Below are 22,854 nucleotides of genomic sequence, written 5' to 3'. Positions count from 1 at the left end.
TGTTGTGGCTTGGCTCTCCAACACACCACACACCGGTGTGCTGTACTAGTGATGAATTGGCATGTTTTGTTTACGTGACAACCCTTACTAGTGGGCTGTCGGGTGGTGGCGGGTTTAACGACACATTTAAATTGTAATAGGTTTTTACCCTTTTATCTGGCACCAAAACTGACACCTTTATGCAAACATGATCCCTTGTATAAAGGTGTCAGTTTTGGTGCCAGATAAAAGGGTAAAAACCTATTACTATATCTTGCTACTGGCAAAGGAGGTCTCATAATGTAAATTCTTACCCCGAGCTCTCAATACTCTGATAGTGCGCTGTTTTTGAGTTGTATGCCTTTTGGCGTCATCTGGTCCAACACCAGTGGAGACTAGGCTCTAAGAAAAGCCGTCTCGGGTGTGCACCAATCAGCTTCAAGGACAGTGTATATCATTATCAGAGTTGTCTCTTTTTGTTTGCATTTTGACTGCTTGTGTTGTGGTTATTGCAAACATGATCCCTTGTATAAAGGTGTCAGTTTTGGTGCCAGATAAAAGGGTAAAAACCTATTACTATATCTTGCTACTGGCAAAGGTCTCATAATGGCACATATATTTACGCGATCCAACCCATAAAACCTGTATTATGGATATTTGTCGCGAAAGCCTACGTGTTAAACTGCCATGTATTTTTACGTCTATTGCTGTATTTTCTTACGTGCAATATATTTAATAAACCATCCTAATTTATTCATATTTTTGTTCATAGTTATATCATTGTTGCGCGTGCGGTGTGGTCAGTGGATATTGTTCAGTGGATCAAACCGAGACAAATATTTTTGCAGCAGCTGTGGCTGCACATTGCAACAGCGCATTCCGAATGGTGTAGAACGCATCGCCCAGAATCTGTATCTGTGTGCAAACACCAGGTATGGTTGGTAAGAAACACGTTTGGTTTTAAATGAATAGAACTCGAGCTTCAGCCATATTGTTCATTATAGACCCCACTTTGTAAGAATTAATCACGCAAACCTTGCGCCTGATTCATTTGAGTCGGTGTGCTCATGAGCAACAGGGCATTTGTGGCAAGGTGTTAATGTACCACAGATTAGCACGGTTGGCTACGTACACTGCGAAAGAAGTTCAACACATATTCTTTGGGTTTTTCCGTAAAGTCACGTAGATAGAACAATAAAATAATGAAAATAAATTGAATAAAAAAGTTAAATATATCACGACGTTTCGATCGCAACACAAGCAATCGTCATCAGGAGAAAAATGATAACGATTGCTTGTGTTGTGATCAAAACGTCGTGATATTTGTATTATTATTTTGTATTCACTTTATTTTTATTATTTTATTGTTCTATCTGCGTGACTTTACCGAAAGACCCAAAGAATATGAATTCCTGCAGTCACGAAAGCTTTAAGTCAAGATTCAAGTTCAACATACATTCATACATTTTGTAAAGCAAGCATCCTTGCACGTACAATGCACTGGACCACATGTTCGTGTTAAGTGATTCAGGGGCTTTGTCACTGCCTACCCCATGATATAAATAATCTCAGGGAATTCAATTGCAAGTGTGCAATCTCCCTTCCGGTGGGCATCGAGGATGAGTCATACCCTGGCTTGCCAGGAGGCAGTGGAACACAACTGTGGAATCCTTTCCATCTGCACGGGATAGAACGTTGCCCCCTTGCTCACATTCTTTCGTTTTCTGCGAGTGTACTGGTTTCCCCCCACATGTAAACACTCAGTAAGTGGCTGCAAATATCGGAATGTAAAGAGAACCGCAGAGCTTGGGCGATTGTTGGGAGTGCCGGCTCACCGCCTGGCTGCTGTCTCCCCGCTCGTCTGTGGGAGACATATAGAGGTACTGAATTAGATTTATATTCTCTACATAACATGATTCCTATCTACACAAAGCACTCACCGCGTGGAGTACAGCAAGTGATATTCCACGAAATAAAAAATAAACGTACATGACCATAACAGAAGCCAATGGGTACAGCTGTGCATACACATACACACATATACACGATTCCTACTGATGGTTGGAACGATTCACCACTGCCGGAGACGGACAGGTGGCAGCCCCAGTCGAGAGGCCACATCTGCGCCGACTCAAGGTAAATGTGTGCAGGGCCAGCAGGAAGAGCCCCGGGATCTCGGAGCGCAGCCACTGGTTCCACGTGCTGTCTCGGTCCACGTCCTCGCGTGACGACGACGACACTTCAAAATCACCTGACCGGAAGGAGGGGGGAGGGAGAGTAAGAAGGTACGAAGGGGAACCTTCTAACTCTTTCACAGCGACGCGTTCTTCGCGTGCGTCACCCTGCAGCCAACCTCTCTGCTCTCGTGTGTGAACGTGGGTCAGTTTGGTTTAATCGTTCAGAATGAATGGGGCATGACCCTGGCCCTTGTGCAACTTATTATTTTCCATGAGATAATACCAAACACATAATTCATGTGTGAGTGTGTCTGTGGCCTGCAAGCAAAACCTACATTCTCTCGAGTCATATATCGGGAGCAGTCACAGGTGGGAAAGCATTGCCGAATTCCTTGAAAGGCTCAACTCTCTCCAACTTATGTTGAAAGCATTTACAGTGAGGGAAAAAGTATTTGATCCCCTGCTGATTTTGTACATTTGCCCACTGACAAAGAAATGATCAGTCTATAATTTTAATGGTAGGTATATTTGAACAGTAAGAGAGACAGAATAACAACAACAAAATCCAGAAAAATGCATGTAAAAAATGTTCTAAATTGATTTGCATTTTAATTAGGGGAATAAGTACTTGACCCCTCTGCAAAACATGACTTAGTACTTGGTGAAAAAACCCTTGTTGGCAATCACAGAGGTCAGACGTTTTTTTGTAGTTGGCTACCAGGTTTGCACACATCTCAGGAGGGATTTTGTCCCACTCCTCTTTGCAGATCTTCTCCAAGTCATTAAGGTGTGGAGGCTGACGTTTGGCAACTCGAACCTTCAGCTCCCTCCACAGATTTTCTATGGGATTAAAGTCTGGAGACTGGCTAGGCCACTCTAGGACCTTAATGTGCTTCTTCTTGAGCCACTGCTTTGTTGCCTTGGCCGTATGTTTTGGGTCATTGTCATGCTGGAATACCCATCCACGACCCATTTTCAATGCCCTGGCTGAGGGAAGGAGGTTATCACCCAAGATTTGACGGTACATGGCCCCGTCCATCGTCCCTTTGATGCGGTGAAGATGTCCTGTCCCCTTAGCAGAAAAACACCCCCAAAGCATAATGTTTCCACCTCCATGTTTGACGGTGGGGATGGTGTTCTTGGGGTCATAGGCAGCATTCCTCCTCCTCCAAACACGGCGAGTTGAGTTTATGCCAAAGAGCTCCATTTTGGTCTCATCTGACCACAACACTTTCACCCAGTTGTCCTCTGATTCATTCAGATGTTCATTGGCAAACTTCAGACGGGCATGTATATGTGCTTTCTTGAGCAGGGGGACCTTGCGGGTGCTGCAGGATTTCAGTCCTTCAAGGTGTAGTGTGTTACCAATTGTTTTCTTGGTATGGTGCCAGCTGCCTTGAGATCATTGACAAGATCCTCCCGTATAGGTCTGGGCTGATTCCTCACCGTTCTCATGATCATTGCAACTCCACGAGGTGATATCTTGCATGGAGCCCCAGGCAGAGGGAGATTGACAGTTATTTTGTTTCTTCCATTTGCGAATAATCGCACCAACTGTTGTCACCTTCTCCACAAGCTGCTTGGCAATGGTCTTGTAGCCCATTCCAGCCTTGTGTAGGTCTACAATCTTGTCCCTGACATCCTTGGAGAGCTCTTTGGTCTTGGCCATGGTGGAGAGTTTGGAATCTGATTGATTGATTGCTTCTGTGGACAGGTGTCTTTTATACAGGTAACAAGCTGAGATTAGGAGCACTCCCTTTAAGAGTGTGCTCCTAATCTCAGCTCGTTAGCTGTATAAAAGACACCTGGGAGCCAGAAATCTTTCTGATTGAGAGGGGTCAAATACTTATTTCCCTCATTAAAATGCAAATCAATTTATTACATTTTTGACATGCGTTTTTCTGGATTTTTTTGTTGTTATTCTGCCTCTCACTGTTCAAATAAACCTGCCATTAAAATTATAGACTAATAATTTCTTTGTCAGTGGGCAAACGTACAAAATCAGCAGGGGATCAAATACTTTTTTCCCTCACTGTATGCATTAGTTCTGCCCGTACCTCTTTGTGCCTGTGTAGTGGGCAGGCAAGTGTGGTGGAGCAGCAGGTCCAGCACACGGGGTGTCCAGCAGAGGAGAGGAACTCCCCGTGGCCGTGGCCGGGGAAGCAGAGGTCGGCGGCGCTGGGAGCGGCGTCAGTTGCGCGGCGTCTGTGGGAGAAGGCACAGGCCTCTGCTGAAGATTATCATCCGCAGACACATCACACGGCTTGCCGGACACGTCACACACTCGGCCCTGTGATTGTGGAGGTGAGACAGGTTCGCGCGTGGCAACGAATGACTTGTCGCTGGACAAACATCGACGGCAACATCGGGAGAACGCGGCACGAACTCGTGCAGAGTTTCTGGCACCGTATGAATTTACACTCCTTGTAGGTATGTATGTTGAACCTCTTTCGCGCCGTACGTCAGCCAGCCGTGCTAATCGGAGGTGCAGATGGATGCAATTGAAGGACGTGGAGCAGAGGTGTCAAAATGAAAAAAATTATTGATACAGAAATTACACAAGTCCAGGGGACTTCACCAAGGCCGTGTTATCCCAGACTCTGACAGAGCACAAATGAAGATTGGCAATGACAAAAAATGGCTTCATAACTTTCATTGTCAGATGGCACACTTGCATCTTCAGTCTTCAGTCGGCGTCAGTAATTTAAGAATGCACGCATGATGCGTGACACCAACTAAAATGGCATCGATGCTGACTAATCACATCCTCTCCAAGATGTGGAACTCAAGAGACGAGGATAGCCTCTTCCAAACAGGACTACCCTTGACAATTGAGTTGTCGCCTGGGTAAAAATAAAATGAACTAGGAGATTTCAACTTGAAAATCCAAACCATCGCACCAACAGTAATGGACGGAATCCTATATGAGGCGCACACTGCAGGAGCTTCAGGTGGACTCTGGTACCTGCTTTAACGTCTGTGTGAGAAGCATCTTCTCCCACTGAAAATCAAACAAAGTTGACAGTTAGACAGGACATGTTTTAAAACATCCGCAGTAAAATTCAAGTATGTATACCATTAAAGTAAACTATTTTTTATTTACCAGGTTAGGCCCATTGAGAGCTATTAAGCTCTTTTTCAGAAGCGACCTGGCCACAAATTATAGCTTTACGAAGTAGCTTATCACGTGGAAATTTATAGCAGCCAAATACTCTAATCGCATTACTTACAAATAGCTCACAAAGCGGTTATCCTCCCACTACCCTTGGGTTACCTCCTGTCCCGGTCCAGCCGAGACAGTCTGTGAATTGGCATCTGTGTTTGGGTGGCATGAATTAATTTGTACCGAGATCTGGTACCGGTACTGTGCTGAACTTTACTACTGCATGGTTGTTGACAGACCTAGACCGACTGAAACATAGGTCTGGGTTTGATCTCCATAGTGGAAAAGGTGGTAACCCGAAAACTAACACAAACCATTCCACATTCAACGATAAACACTTTCAAACCGAGTTCGCTCGGAAATGACCCCACTAAACCGCACGTATGTAAACGTTTGACTTCAGTGGTTCCTCCGCCGCGTGCGAACGATGAAGTGCACGGCCTCTCGTGATGATGACCTCACACCCGCATGGCTGCACGAAAGGCGGTGCTGACGAGCATGAGGCAGGTGGAAGAGGCAAAACGAGGAGGCAAGATTTGAGTGCTGTAGTCGGTGGGGTATAGTGGGGGCTATTTCCGAATGATTGATTATAGTGGAAATGAAATTGGTCAAGAGTCCGTTACTTTGTAAACATTAGCATGTATCTACTTTAATACCAAGTCTGCAGGGGTGGGAAAGATGAGGTCTGTTCATTCTGGTGGGCAAAGAGAATTTAGACACTCCAAGTTAAGTCTGGTGGCATACGGATGAAATGCACCTTACAAATGTAAATAATAATGATTATTAATGCATCTTCTTCACTCCCACGGTGTTTCCAACCAGGGTTAGGGCATGTAATGGTCTGACGTGCTGTACACTTGTACAGTGTTACTGAATTATTGTATCATTATGAATTCAGTGCCCCTTCTGCGACCTTTCCCTAGATCCCCTCTGGTGTATAACCTGGCCTGCTGACGTCAGGGCTGTAAGCCGCAGATCCCTTTCCCTGCCAGCAGCCAGCGCAATACTGTTACATTACCATTCTATGCCAAAACACAGGGAATCCTCTACTTACGAACATTCGACTTACGAACATACAGAGATATGATCAAACCTGTCCGTATGTCCAGTTTCCTGTTTGGACCGAGAGTCACAAGTTCATGGTGGCATCTACATCTGCAGAACGTGAAGAACCAGAGGCAACTTTTAAAGCCATTCACCGTGTTTAGTGTACAAGCCGTAAAACGTGTTTGAAATCGACGGGAGTAAAGTTGGACTCACGAACAAATCGACTTACGAACAGACCTCTGGAACCGAACTCGTTTGTACGTACAAGAGTCTGTATATGGTGGTCACTCTGAACAACACAGACCCAGCCTCCTTTTTACTATTTTTGGTCCATTAGGACATTACCAGACACATCTTTCTGTGCTAACGACCACACAATACACATTAGACGAGTCATAACAGGTCACGTTTAATAGTCTAAACTTGTCTGGAGTAAGTCGCATACGGAAGACATTTTTGCACATTTGCAGAATTACATGTTTATGATAAAGGAACCATGTGTATTGCATTACACAGGGGTGCTTGAACATGTGTGGATGCAGATTCCCGCAGCAATACAGGGAATAGGTTGTTCGCAGCGCCACTGATTAATCAGAGTCAGAATCTTTTTTATATCCTGGAGGAATACGATGAGCTATGAAGATCTTTTTCACATATGTCCAGTAGGGGCGGGTCAGCGAGCTATTTCCAAAACCGATGAGAGGCAAGATGGAGAAAATGTAAGCAAATTGCTAAAAATACAAAGTACATACATTCCTGCCAATTTGTCAACAAATGCAAGCTTCGGCAAGGTAGCAACACAACAACCACAGCTTCAGCCCACAACAAGACTCCACAAAGTCCCTCAATTGCATTGCATTAAAATTGAACGTTTAATGAGCGATATATGAAATAGCGTTACCAAATGACAATATTCCCTTCGAATACCTGACTAATGAATGAGGCTAAGACGCTTGCAGTAATGTTCAAATATGCATCACAAGCCATTCAGAAGTGGTAGGCCTCACGTGACCACAGGGCACCACAGTGGCAATATGTTAACTACCTCGCCTGGTACGCAGGAGGCCGTGGATTCAATCCGGACCCTGTCGCCTGCTGTATATTTTGAGGTTGCATGTCTCTTTCACTACATTTAGAATAAACATCACGCGTTTAGAGTATTTGGCATCTATAAATTTCCACGGGATAAGCCACTTCGTTGAAGATAACATTTGTGATAGCCAGGTTGCTTCTGAAAAATAGCTCCATAGCTCAGTGGGGCCTCAAACTGGTAAAATAAAAAAAATATAGTTTATATTCTTGGTTCTTTCGGTAAAGTCACGTAGAAGGGAAACAATAAAATAATAAAAATATAAAACAATAAAATTCTCACGACGTTTCGACTGCAACATCACCTGATGATCATCATCACCTGATGATTGCTTGTGTTGCAGTCGAAACGTCGGGAGAATTTTGTCTTATATTTTTATTATTTAATTGTTTCCCTTCTACGTGACTTTACCGAAAGAACCAAGGATATGAATCCCTGCAGTCACGAAAGCTTTAAATCAAAATATAGTTTAGTTTAAAAGTTATAGTTTGAGAACGGCGGTCCGATGGGAGGGAGTGAAGGGGTATTGTGAGGAGGCGTCATCGAGAGTGGAAGCTGCTGGTGGGAGCATGGGAGGTGTGGGGAGTGTGAGGTGCATCGGCATTGTGGAGAGGGAAGGGGTGAGAGTGTTGTAAGCGATGGGGCTGGGGGAGGAGTGGTGGATATGACGATGTGGAAGCTGTGTCGGTGATGAGGTGTGTGCTTGAAGTGAGGATTACATGGGGAGCGGTGCCGAAGTGGTTAGCGCACCGTGCGACGGGATCCGGCGACCCGAGTTCTATTCCCACTCACGGCCAACATCGGTGACGAGTATCTGAACCAATCTCGGTCCCATCCCAGGTCTATTCTGCCTTAAAATGAGTATCCAGGTTCGGTGAATGAGAGGAGACAAAGGCGGCCAGGCGTGGTGCTGGCTACCCATCCCATCTCAGCGTGTCACCCCATGGCACCTGGGTAATGGAGGTGGTGATGAAGATGGTGACGACGGTGATGATGTTGATGACGATGGTGATGACGAGTCACTCACTCAGATTCACAGAGCCACACTCAGAGACTCACAGTCACTCACTTAGACTCACAGAGCCACACTCAGAGACTCACAGTCACTCACTTAGAATCACAGAGCCACACTCAAGAGACTCACAGCCACACTCAAGAGACTCACAGTCACTCACTCAGACTCACAGAGCCACAGACTCACAGCCACACTCAGAGACTCACAGTCACTCACTCAGACTCACAGAGCCACACTCAGAGACTCACAGAGTCACTCACTCAGACTCACAGAGCCACACTCAGAGACTCACAGAGTCACTCACTCAGACTCACAGAGCCACACTCAAGAGACTGACAGAGTCACTCCGAGAATCACAGTCACTCACACAGACTCACACTCACTCAAGGAGACCCACAGACTCACTCACAGACTCACTCACACAGACTCACAGAGTAACTCACACACAGACTCACACTCACATACTAGTTCTGACACACACACAGACTCGCAGAGTAACACGCACTCAGAGACTCACAGAGTCACGCTCAGTCACTCACTCAGAGACTCACAGTCACTCAATCAGAGACTCACAAAGTCACTCACTCAGAGACTCAGAGCCACAGACTCACAGAGCCACATTCAGAGACGCACGGAGTCACTCACTCAGAGACTCACAAAGTCACTCACTCAGAGACTCACAGAGTCACTCACTCACTCAGACACTCGGAGACTCACTCAGACTCACACAGACTCAGAGTAACTCACACACTCACAGACTTACACAGTAACTCACAGTCACTCCCACTCAACTCAGTCTCACCGGGTAACACACTCACACAGACTCGGAGTAACTCACATGAACTCACAAAGTAACTCACTCACACAGACTCACAGACTAACAAACAAAAACAAAGATCCCCAGTGAACCCTTAACAGACTGTAGGGGCAAGTGCTGTTAGCGAGCACCTACGAAGGCCGGCACGGCACACGAGGGGGTGGGTGGCCAGCACCACGCCCGGCCGTCTTTGTCTCCCCCATTGGCGATGTTTACACACCGCAACCAGGTAGTCATTTGAGGTCGAGTCGACCTAGGGGAGGCCCAAGACCTGTTCAGATAATCGTCACCGGTGTTGGTGGTCGTGAGCGGGAATCGAACTCGGGTCGCCGGGTTCGTAGCGCAGCGTAGCGCTAACCGCTGCGCCACCACTCCCCACACCCTCGCTCACAAACACAACGCAGGCAGCGTGGGCAGCCCTGGTCCATCCACTGCTGGATGAGGGCCTTGCCATGCCGTGCGAGTTATTTGACCAGAAGCGCAGTGCGTGTTGTTAACATTCCCCGTGTGGTGGATAGAATCGGAGGGCTTTCCCCAGCCCTCACCCACCAGGAATGGTGAAGTATAGTCAAATACTTCCTGTGACCAACACGGCGTTAGGAGACATTCATACAACCCACAGATGGACTAATAATTATTGTGAGTACTGTGGTGCACTTAAAATAATGTGTGGAGGAGGAAGAAGTTCCAGAAGTCGCACTTCAGCAGCCACCACTGCCCCTTCGCAGTATCAACAACCACGCAGACAAATGCACTGCCACATCCTACAACACGCGTTTGTTCCTTTAAAGTAGTGAATTAGCGTCCCAACACGCTGGTTCACGAAGATGGAGCGGTCATATAATGAGCTGGACAGCGACAACAACTTAAATCAGCGGTAATAATGCGGCAGACACGCAGGAAGCAATACTTAGGTAGGCCGCGATGAGACCACGGGGCTCGGATGGCGACCCTGCCTGGGAAGGTGCACACAAGCTCCTCACAGAGTGAGCCCCACAATGTTGTCCTTACAACACACAGTGGTCTCGCTTTTCTTTCATATCCACGAGCACAGCAACATCCAGCAACACATATCTCCTCACATTGTGCCCAGGACTGCTTTAAATAAAGATTTTAAATAAACTTTCCCGCCAAAGAATGTAATTGAGGCGTGTCTGGGTATCGATGTGGAACTTGTGATCACATTGCTAAGAGCCGAAACACAAGGCACCCACCACCCCACACATCCTACTGCTGCTGTTGCTGCTGCCTTGTGAAGTCTATGATGATGATGATGAGCAGCAGCAGCGAGATAATGAGGAGGTTGAATGTGATGATGATAATGTGGAGTAGAGTCAGGGGGGTTATGCCCAAAGTTCTCTGTCCTCACCTCCCCACCACCGCCACGTCCCAACTCTGAACATCCACACATCATCATCATCGACCAGCAATGACCAACAGCAGCTCACAGCCCATTAAATACACCACCAGTAGGACAATTGTATGGAGGAGGCCAAACAAACATTTAAAACTAACAAAATAACAATTGCCACCGAGAACTGTTTCACATAACTCGTGCACTCAAAGTCCTCAGACAATTGCAGTTATCTAAAGGTTCTAATTGTGCCCGAGTGTGGCTGCGTCTTGCCTCGACAAAGGCATCGCCAATCCGCAAACTCTCGACGGCTCCGGCTGGCTCTCTGAGCACAAACTTTGACATTTGAACCTCACGAAATGTCTCTGCACAAGTTCCAGCGGTGTCTAGGTGGCAGTAAGTGAATGCACGCACGTGTGGAGGAGGAGGAGTGTTTCTATTATGTGGACAGTGCTGCTGCTGTTGTTACTCTACGATGTTAGTAGAGCTTAGCTAGAAAATTCTTTGTCAGGAGGCCCCAAATATCCCCTCCACCAAACAAAACTGTCGGGAACAGAGACTTGAAACTCAGTAACGCTTCGACAAAAGTGCGTCAATGTTCTCATCGCTAGTGCACACGTGTCGTCATTACCTTATCAGTGCCCTACCTTATTACAGACCAATTCAGACATTATTGGTCACCCCTTAACAATCTCCACCGTTCATCCTACAAAGTCCCCATGACAAGGAAGAAACACCACACAGAGACATTGTGTTTTTTAACCCCTATTGAAACGTCCGTACGCCGTAAGGAGCCGCAAACTCAATGTCCCCGCCGCGCAAGAAGACGGCGTAGAAGACCGCGCGGGTCGGCAGGGGTCACGCTGCTGCTGCTGCTGCTGTGGAGCTCCGCTGTGAGTCGACGCAGAAGGGCGGCGGTGGTGGTGGTGGTGGTGAGAGCCCCGACTCCCGGAGTCGCAGTGACAGTCGCGTGGCACGGCAGTCGTGGTGGGGCTCTCTGGCTGTTGCTGCTGCTGCTACGGGAGATGAGCGGCAACTCCGCGATGTCTGCTCCCTCCTCCTCCTCCTCCCTTGTGGTGTCAATGGGGGGGGGGAGCGCTCCTTGAGATCCTCTCGGCAAGGCCTGGCCACCCCTGATGGCTCTCCTCCTCCTCCTCTCGGCGGTGTCACCACCTCGTCCATCTCCTCTTCAGCGTCACGTTGGGATTTTGCTCCACGTAGCACACCACTGTCACTGAGAGTTTACCGTGACAACAACAATCCTTGTACAGAGACGCAATACGCCCGCCAATATTCCTCTCCCACGATGATATGAGGCCTGTTACTTTCGTCAATTACCCCCTCAAAATATCGGATGGGAATCACTTTGAGATAAAATCACCATCTTAACACGTTAACATAACTGCTCCTCAGCAACAATATTCACCCAAAATAAATATTTTTATTGATGTAATATTTTAAACGATAGTCAACGACTTCGTTTTTTTAATACGAGCAGACAACACACATCTATACAGTAAACATACAGAACGATAATCTGTAGTGGTGTCCACTTTAACATTATTTTAAGCCAGCTTCCCCATTGCTGTGCATTCGTCAGACACTAAATTAATCTCCCTATGCCTGTCCTTTGCCCAAATAACTTATATCGCCTTGTAACTCGTGTCATAGATCACATTTAGCCACACACAGAGATCACAAATGAATACAAATGTATGCAGCTGCCCCCCCCACCCACCCCCAATTTTAGTCCAAAATCTAAAATGTGTGCATATTTGTGACTTTGGTTTAAAGAGGAAAAAATATAAAATTATATAATTATATCTGTGAAAAAGTTATTTGCAGCTCATCAAATTCCTCCAGTATAAATACATATGCCGATTCTGACATTCATTGTAAGTATGTAATGTTGAACTTCTTTCGCACCGTATGTAACCGACCATGCTAATCGGAGGTGCAGAGGAAGGGCAACAAACCAAACACAAACAGCGTGTTGACGGTGTGTTTAATGGCTCCCTCAGCCAGTGGGATTCACACTCTTGGCTTAGGACCACTCATGGAGGATGAATGAGCATTGCCTCCGCCCCTGCGTGTTGCGATGCTCAGAGCGAGGTGACAACTCTCATTCCGTGCGTTCTCCCCCCCCACCCCACAGCATCAACAACAAGAGACAGCAGCTGGAGTTGGAGATCATGAAGATCCTGCAGAGCAAGGGGGACCCAGACAACAACAACATCGTCACCCTCCTGGACAACTTCACCTTCCGGGGACACAACTGCGTCGTCCTGGAGCTCATCAGGTGAGTGTCATGGCGTCCGATGAACACCGATCCAAAGACAAAGATTAACCAGTATAGCCTGAGAAGATTGTTGGGGCAAGTGCTGTTAGCAAGTAGTACCTATGAAGACGGGCAAGGCACACGAGGGGGTGGGTGGGCAGCACCACGCCCGGCAGCCTTTGTTTCCCCAGTGGCGATGTTTACACACCGCACCAGGTACTCATTTGAGGCTGAGTCGACCTAGGGGAGGCCCAGGATTGGTTCAGATAATCGTCACTGGTCTTTGGCCGTGAGCGGGAATTGTAGAGCAACGCGCTAAACGCTGCACCACCGCTCCCCCAAACACCGATGCGTCCGTGTGTTCACACACATTAATCATTTGGATGTAGAATAAATGTTCGTAGGCTTTCAGAATTCCCTAGAATTATTGTCTTTGTACGCGGCTCCATGGTCAGACATAACTGTTTATAATGCCTTCCTGCCTCATTGACTATCTTTTGAGTTGAGCGGCAACCCTGTATGGTTACTCCGTGCGGCTTCGCCTCAGTCAAGCACGTGTGCTCCTGTTCAAGGGGCCAATCAGGGAATGGGTCACAAGCAGGAAGAAACTGTAACCGTTCACGTTTTGTGTCGTCACGCAGCGGAGACCTCCTCCAGAAGCTGGACGAGACCTATGGCTTATACATGACGGAATTGAAGCCGTACGTGGGCTCCATGCTGCGGGCCCTGGCAAAGCTGAAGGCGATGCACATCATTCACGCGGATCTGAAGCCGGTTAGTAAACTAAGCAGCCCGCTGCGTCTTTTGTCCGTCAGTATGGAGTTAGTGCCTCAGTTCGTGCAGTTGTAGAAAATGAGAACACTCTTAAATTTTGATTTTAAAGCTTTTGTGACTCCAGTAATTCATATTCTTAGTTCTTTCTTACCGAAAGAACTAAGAATATGAGAACACTCTTGTAAACCTTAGTAACAGGATTTCGAGATATCTTATTCTACACCGCAACAACACTCATGCCACGACTTGCTATTTCATAAACACAGATAGCCAAAACTTGCATAGAAATACAACTTTTCACGTGGATCTCTGTTTGCTCTCAACAACCAACGCTCCGCGGAACATTTAATATTTTCTAATTTGCGTTAAACAACAACGACCACTGCCCTAAGCAACAATTCCGAAGGCCAAAGCTAAATGATGGGCGTAGCAGTGGTGGGGTAGTTCGCAAACTGCACTCAGAGGTTAATGACCCGAATTCGATTTCTGGCCACGGCTAAAACCAGGGTTTGGGCGATATCTGAACCGGTCCTGGATCCCATTGCCTTCAACAGCCCCCTGAGCAGCATGGTGAGGTATGGCCATACAACCCCCTTGATTAACACGGCATGGGGTAGGGAGATCTTCAAGCATGATTACATTTACAAAGGGAAATAAGTGTTTAACAAAAATGAGTACATGAAATCTTTGAGTAAACCGCCATGAACCAATTCAACAAGATGCAATCTCACCGACACACCACGAGTTTCACTGACAACCACTCTGTCTTTTTTGCAGGCAAACATCTTAGTCAAAGACCACATCAGTGGCAATATCAGGCTCACGGATTTTGGCCTGAGCATCAGCGAGACCTGCCCAAGTGAGTGATCTAGCTGCCCTGTGAATGTGTGCACGTGTGTAGCAGCATGTGTGTGTGCATGTCACAGTGTTTGTGGGGAGCGGTGGTGTTAACGGTTAGCACGCTGCGCTACAAGCCTGTTTAAGCTATATGGGGGGGTCTTTGTCTTCGTGCTGTGGTGGCGTGGTGGTTAGCACCGCTTAAACAAAGTGTGGTAGTGACACTGATACCCTTCAAACGTTACATTTCGTCAATCATTTGGCCAGGATTTCAACTCTCAACCTCCCAGGTTTGAGGAGGGTAGTTGTCAAACAGTAACCAGTAAACCGGTAACAATTTTCATAATCGATTGCTGGTATTGAAAGTCTGGAGCCAGTAGACAATCCCATTGGAATTTTCGTCGCGGATGGCTGATTTACGTGTGATTTACATGTGATTTACGATTGCAAATGTACAGATCGCATGGCAGCCCTAATTTATGCAAACCAACACACCTGAAGATGACCGTTTGAGTTATGGTCGAAACGTCGTGAGAATTTTTTATTGTTTTATATATATATTTTATTATTTTGTTGTTTCTCTTCAACGTGACTTTACCGAAAAAACTAAGAATATAGCCCTAAGTACCTTTGTCCTCATTCCTCACTTAACCTTTTCCCGTTCCGAGACGTCTGCACATTACAGGGTGGTGGTAGGTGTCCCCGGTTCATCACTGAATCTTGAAACGCGCAAAGCGGCTCGGCGTTAATTTTATTCAGAGAGGCGTCGCAGCGCCGTTGCTTTTAAAGAAGTTGTTACTCACCGCAGAGAACTCTCGCGACACGACAGCTGCACTCTATGATAGCTGGCACCAGTGTAATGAAAATAATTTACATTTCTAAGTGCTACCCAGCTGATACACGCATTTATGTGGGCGATCTTTGTCATTGTGCGCATTTTGAGTGCCATACGTGACTGCGTGTGCATACCCTCATCTATTCTGCCCTTCACAAGTACAGGTGAATAATGTGCAAGTGCCACCTTGTTTGGTCACCTGTCTGTCCGTGTGCTGCTAGGAGCTTGGTGTCTTGGCTCGATGTGGTACATGGCCCCCGAAATGTACTTTGGGCTCCCGGTCACATGCAGCGCGGACATGTGGTCACTCGGATGTGTGGTGGCCGAGATGCTCCTCGGGAACCCGCTCTTCAAGACAAGCTCGGAAGACCACATCGGCTATCTCATCCAGGTATCTGACGCGTAGGAAAACACCATTGCATATATATCCAGTTGGTTATAAGGTCCTGCTGTTAAGCTACAAGGCTGTCAGTGGGTTAGCCCCACAATACTTACAGGAGCTGATCCACTCATGTACACCAATGAGGTCATTGAGATCTTCTGATCTCCTACTCAGTTTTCTGAGGTCAAGTCTCAATTACTGGGGGCGATCGGGCTTTTTGCCAGTGCAGCTCCGAGACTATGGAACGCGTTGGCCTCTGATAACAAGACAGAATTTTTAAAGCTATTTAAATCTCGCCATGAAAACTCACCTTGGTAAAATGGCCTATTCCCCATAGTTTTGGTCGTCTCATTTCCTCGTTTTGGTCGTCTCATTTCCTCGTTTTGGTCGTCTCATTTCCCTGCTTTCCATACACGGGGCGCATTGGGATCATCGGATTAAATGCGCCTTACAAATATTAATTATTATAATATATACATACTGATGAATTCTATAATTTTTATTGTAACAAACATCGAGCCCGATACGGCACCACCAAACCGGGCGTCATATTTCCCATGGGACTGTTCCAACTGCGCCATATAAAGGAGGAGGGAGGGTTTAATTCGAATTTGAACCAACGATGGAGTCCACGATAAACAACAACAGCAGCAGCAGGGGGTTGGTTATGACTGATGGCGCACGACGATCCACCAGCGTACAGACCCGCTGTGCGATGGCTCATGCGACAAAGCTGGTTACGTGCAGGGCTGTCGTCATCCTCTGGGCCTTTCACTGGTCAAAAAATGTCGCTCAGCTGCCGGTACACGGGAGAGGAGTGGACGTGTTCACTGCGTGATCACGCACCATTTGCATGAGTAAAGAAGTAAAGAGAGATTTCGGGATCATCGGTAATACCAGAGAATCAGAGCGTCAGGCTGATGTCCTTCGGAATGATTACTATTGTTATGATTATTGTGGTTTGTTGTTAATCCCTGAGGCTTTCAGAGCCTGTGTTGGAGAGCAACGAAGCCGCACGTAGTAACCACGTCGTCAATTAAAGACCAAATATGTATGCTTCGCCTGATGATAGAGATAAATATCTGCAAACAGTATGTACAAGAGCAGGCAAAGTTCATTGTTCATCGACGTTTCAATGAGACAAAGTACAGCGTATGTACGCTCTGTTCGCTCGAGCGACGGACCTCATCCAACGCATCCCTCTTGTGATCTTGGTTTCAGATGTTGGGGCTCCCACCCAAAGCCATGATTGACGCCTCGACCCACAACATTATCTCCTTTGGTGAGTGGACAGGGGGGGTGGTGAGGTGGTGGTGTTGGAGTTCGTAGCTGTTGCTGCTGCTGTCACTGCCCGGAGAGTCGTGGCCGTGCAGCCGCGTGTCTCGTGCTGTGTGCTTGAATAGAAAGGCATGGAAACTGCTTCGCGTAATTTAAAAATGAACTGTGCTTTATTTGGGTTTAAAAGTCACAACGGTCTTGGCAACGTACTTGTCAGTACGTGTTGAATTAGTGCGACAGTAAGGAGTCTTATGAAAAAAATACTTTAAAAGGAACGGTTATGTTTAGGTAGCACAGTATATTTGGAAAACCCATAGGGATTTGCAATCCAACAGAGGACGTGTGTATTAATTACATGGAATTCTGGCCATCACATTTTTAATAAAGATGAGTGGCCGTTTTTCTATATTTCAGCATGACTGAGCACAATTTTAAAAAATTGTGTGGCAGATGCGACGGTATCCTAAATCAGCATAGAGCAGTTCTACCATAGTACAAAACATCCACAGAGAACAACCCTCCACACAAACTGTGGGTCCTTGATTGAGAAATATATTATGCTTAAAAGCACGCTTGTACAACAAATTACCATCCTCTCCAAGTGATACAAATAATAATATAATACTCAAATAAACATCAAAGTGTCTCCTTGCTCAAACAAGTATCAGGAGGTTCTCGTCTCCTCCGGTGGCCCAGAGTTGAGAGTGGGAATTTCACTTTCACGCTTAGGAGCCATCCTTTCCACACGACTACTGCAAACGTCTCACAAACGGTTACAAATTTTATCGACCCTGGAGGGATGACAGGCTGTAGTCGACCGCCAACATGGAATCATATTTGCAAACATCGCAATTGGAGGGTTAAGGACCGCCGCCGCATTGTACTGATCGCCACAACTAATTCAGTGTTTCTCTCTTTTTCTCTCTCCGATAAACAGACAAAAAGAATCGCCCCGTCGTCAACGGGAAACGGATCGTCCCGTGCTCCGTGTCTTTGAAGGCGGTTCTGGGAACCCGCAATCAAAAGTTCATCAATTTTCTCCGCGGGTGCCTTCAGTAAGAGACTTGTTACTATTGTCTACATTTCACCTCGTACAAATAATTAAATATAAATCACTTTGCGTCTTCCATCAACATTACTGGAAACGATCTTAGACCTCACGTGTCGTTTGGGCTAGGACTGCAAAGTTTTGTGTCACACCGGGGCATCGTTTCTTCATCTCGTCGCTTTTTAAAATAAATATCGTTTCTGACAAAAGTGTTGAGGATAGAATTGCGCATTTCACCCCAGACCACGATTCAATGAAGCGATTTTAGAATGCAACAGGCACTTGACTCCCTCCGTTTGCCTCCTTGGCAGGTGGGATCCCCAACGTCGCCTCACACCCACGGAGGCCCTCAACCACCCATTATTGTGGGGCGGCAGGGCCGTGCCACCGCAAGCGAACTTCCCGCCTTGCCCAGCCATGGACACGGTGCTCTTGGCGGCCGGCAGCCTCTCGGCAGTCCCCCGTCTCAGCCAGGGAGATTGCCAAGTCCCTGCTGCAAGCGAGCAGACTTCGGAGTACACTTGGTCAAATCAGAATACTGCAGTCTCAGTTTCTGTGAGCGAGTGGGCTTCGAACTCGGATTGGGGAATGGAGTCAGAGTGGGGAGTGGAGTCGGCAGGTGACTGTGCGGTAACACGCCTGTCTGAAAAACTCTTCGATCAACGTGACAGCACCAATGACGTCATCGTTGAAGAGGAAATGGAGCCGATGGTGGCCTGCAGCCTCTCGGCAATCCCCTGTCTCTGTGAGGGAGATTTCCAAGTCACTGCTGCAAGCGAGCAGACTTCAGAGTCCACTTGGTCAAATCAGAATACTGCAGGCTCAGTTTCTGTGAGCGAGTGGGCTTCGAACTCCGATTGGGGAATGGAGTCGGAGCGGGGAGTGGAGTCGGCGGGTGACTGTGCGGTAACACGCCTGTCTGAAAAATTCCCCAATCAAAGTGGTGGCACCAATGACGTCATCGCGGAGGAGGAGGAGATGGAGTCGGCCACGAGACAAGAGTGAGCCTCCACGCAGAAGTGCACCTTGAGAAAAATGTGTATTGGGGAGGTCATTCAGACAATGTGTCTCCTGATATAAATTAGCATATAGCAAACACCATCGATCATCATAAATTAGTTACTTGAGTAAATTACACATTCCTATAGCAAGGGCAAGTCTATTTATATTACAACCACTGTTGATTCCCACAATGTAGTATTCACGATTGAGAGGAAGTAAAAAATATTGAGGACACATGAGATTTGGGTTCTGTATCAGATGAGACAAGTTCTGTATTGTAAGAACGGGGAATCTGTTTCATGAGGAGTTGTGAAATGAGGATTCTGTAATGGCATTCACCTCTTTAGTTCATCTCACTTGAAGATGTAAATATCCCAGGGCTCCACGGGATGTAATATCTTATCCCTAACCTCATCTCCACCAATCTGCAGCTAAATGCATTCCTAGTAAAAATATAAATCTTAATTATAAATATATGAATTGCACTGCATCCCACTTGGAGGTGCTGCGGTTAGAGCACTCCACGATCACTGTACGCTTGCGAGTTCAAAATCCAGGTCAAGAAGGTTAACAGCTTATTTATCAACCCGAGCTATAGTCAAATAATGAATCCCATTTTGTGGGAAGTCAACAGCGGTCATCCTATTATACACCACCATTGGCTCCTGTTATAGGAATGTAGCATTCCGCTACTGGCCATAGTCAGAGATGTGTGGCATCCTCCTACCTCGCATTTGAGCGGTCGGACACATATGAGGTGCACTGCAGCAACCAGTGTAAGCACAGCCGAGAATGCACGATGGGGCAGACGGTGGCATAATGAATACGCGCATGTGTGTACGTTGAAATAATTTTTCACCCGTACGTAGCCGATCGTGCTAACCGTAGCCGATCGTGCTAACTGTAGCCGACCGTGCTAACGATGGCGCGTGCGTCCATTTGCCAGGCGGGGCCCTGCTCTCCAACCAGGCAACAACAACAACGAGGAGAATGATGATGATGATGCCGTCGACAAGATTGGGCCAAAGGCATCACGCGGGCCTGGACGGAGATTCTCCCGCCTGAGGCGGAATATTCACGGGATTCTGCGATTCATTCGGGAGCGCTGTTTCTGTTACCGTGACGATACCGCTGAATAAATTCTATCATGCGGCTGGGCCCTCCCTGCCCTGTGTACATATTTTTCAATGTTACTGTCGTTTTTATCTCACTTCTTTCTGGTCCAATGACTCCAAGACTCACGGTTTAAACTGAAGATCCCAGTGGTCCTCAAAAATATTTACGGGGACTCCTTCACTTAAAAAACATTCAACTTAGAAAGTCTCAGAGATACAAAGAAACCTGTCCATATGTCCAGTTGCCTGTTTGTACCGAGATTCATAATTTCAACCGCCACGCAATAGATGGTGGTGGTGGTGGCATCTACAACTACACAACGTGAAGAACCAGTGGCGTCTACGTCTACAGGAGATTATACAACTCTTAAAGCCATTCCCTGTGTTTAGTGTACACGCCGTACAACATGTTTGGAATCGACAGGAGTAAAGTTGGACTTACGAACAGACTTCTGGAACCTAACTCGTCCGTAAGTAGAAGAGTCCCTGTATATGGTGGTCACTCTGAACAACGCAGACCCAGCCTCCTTTTTACGATGTTTGGTCCATTAGGACGTTACCAGACGCATCTTTCTGTGCTAACGACCACGCGATACACATTAGACGAGTCACAACAGGTCACGTTTAATACTCTAAACTTGTCTGGAGTAATTCGCATACAGCAGATATTTCTGAAAATTTGCTGAATTACATGTCTATGGGAAAGAAACCATGTGTATGGCATTACAATGGGTGCTTAGTCGTGTGTGGATGCAGGTTGTTGGCAGTGCCACTGATTAATTAGAATCTTTTTTTCATCCTGGAGGAATCCAATGAGCTATGAAGCTCTTTTCACATATGTCCAGTAGGGGCGGGTCAGCGAGGTATGTTCAAAAACGATATGAGAGGCAAGACGGAGAAAATGTAAGTATGTTGCTAAAAATACAAAGTACATAGATTCCTGCCGATTTGTCAACAAATGCAAGTTTGGGCAATTCAGCAACACAACAACAGCACCAGACCACGACAAGACAACGCACAGTCCCTCAATTACATTGCAAATTAAAATCGAAAGTTCAATGCACGATATTTGAAACAAAGTTACTAAATGGCAATATTCCCCTCGAATACCGAATGAACGAGGCTAAGACGTTTGCAGTAATGTTCAAATATGCATCGCAAGCCATTCAGAAGTGGAAGGCCTCACGTGACCACAGGGCACCACGGTGGCTGGGAGATGTTAACTACCTCCCCTGGTACGCAGGAGGTCGTGGGTTCCATCCCAACCCTGACGCATGCTGTATATTTGTCTGCTATAAATGTTCACGTGACGATAAGCCACTTTGTTGAGCTATCATTTGCGATGGCCAGGTCGCTTCTGAAAAACTGCTATATATGCTCAGTGGGCCTTACCTGGTAAAATAAAAATAGTTTGTCAATTAGTAAATAAATGAAGTATATAAGTTCCAATTTCATTCATACATACATTTCCAAGCTTGAGAAAGGCAGTAAAACAATAGCAAAAACAGCCACCGTCCACACCAGGAAAACTTACAGTGCCTCGGTAAAATTATACTTTAAAACTGAACTGTTGATACATTAAGAATACAAAAAATAGTTTAGTTAAAAATCATTTGGTTGATAAGGACCTGGGTAGTGATCTGCGATTATTGAGTGGGGGTTTGGGAGTCGCTGACTGGGAGGAGTGGGAACGGGTGAAGCCGGATCTGCCACGCGTTGCGCTCACCAACTCGAGCTTCGCCGGGACAGCAACAAACGAAGAGACGGAGAGAGGAGCTACCCCGGGTTTACATCGCCACGACTCACGACGCACACAACACACACGGCACATGCCCAGGGGGAGGAGGGCGATGACCACCCCACAGTGCGATAGCTACGACTCCCCTTTCAATTAGTGAGCCATCCTCACACAACGCTGCACGGAGTGTGCAGTGTTATCAATGAACACGGCACTACCACTGCACGGAGTGTGCAGCGTTATCAATGAACACGGCACTACCACTGCACGCGAGCAATCGGCTGCTTAGTGAGTTACACGGCACGGTACGGAGCTATTAACGCGACACGAACCACAGCGTGTTCCCGGGGTACTCAACTACCTTAGTTTCTCAACTACCGGGATTACTCAACTCAATATTTCAAGAGGCGCAATGCACTGTGGTGAATACGAGACAGTGGTCCTTCATAAACAACATCACCAAACAGTCTTTAAAGAGCAGAATGCGGCACCGGGAGACGCAGATTGCCAACCCCTGAGCTATTCTATTCCTGCGCATGAGGGCAACATGTTCAGGAGCCATAAGCCAATGTCCGAGGTCTGCTGGTCACGACGAGAGGGCTTCAGGAGAAACTTCGTGTAGGGTTACTATTCCTACTCCGTTGAAGGAGCACAGACGACTGTGGTTCACAATATTGTGCATAGTTTGGGTTGCATGGTCACAATCGCACTGTGGCTTGACTTTAATTTTCTATTGCGTCGTTTCACGTTGTACGATCTGTTCTGGATGACCACAGTCAAACACTGGAGAGTTTAAAATTTTCCATTTGTGCATCAGGTATCCGCATCTGCCATGGTTTGTGCAGATGCGGTTTAGGGGGACCATGATCTTCGTGGAATATCAAGCCCAGGGATCTTCTGCGTTGGATTTTTCACAAGGTGTGTC

The 22,854-nt window shown here is 46.7% G+C and overlaps 1 long non-coding RNA gene across 1 annotated transcript; it reads right to left on the bottom strand.

The window, feature by feature from the left end:
* Positions 1-4,238: 4,238 nt before the first annotated feature.
* On the bottom strand, positions 4,239-15,751 carry LOC142906362 (uncharacterized). Its single transcript, XR_012930208.1, has 4 exons — positions 15,566-15,751; positions 10,199-11,876; positions 5,122-5,157; positions 4,239-4,361 (listed from the first exon to the last, which is right to left on the bottom strand). It is a non-coding gene; the product is annotated as an uncharacterized LOC142906362 (long non-coding RNA).
* Between the last annotated feature and the right edge of the window lie 7,103 nt (positions 15,752-22,854).

The sequence above is a fragment of the Petromyzon marinus genome, chromosome 64 (genome assembly GCF_048934315.1).
Source record: "Petromyzon marinus isolate PM22_M1 ecotype Great Lakes invasive population chromosome 64, UKy_Petmar_22M1.pri1.0, whole genome shotgun sequence".
NCBI classification, from domain to species: domain Eukaryota; kingdom Metazoa; phylum Chordata; class Hyperoartia; order Petromyzontiformes; family Petromyzontidae; genus Petromyzon; species Petromyzon marinus.
Note: the sequence above shows the minus strand (reverse complement) of the source record. Positions and strands in the feature narration are given on the sequence as shown.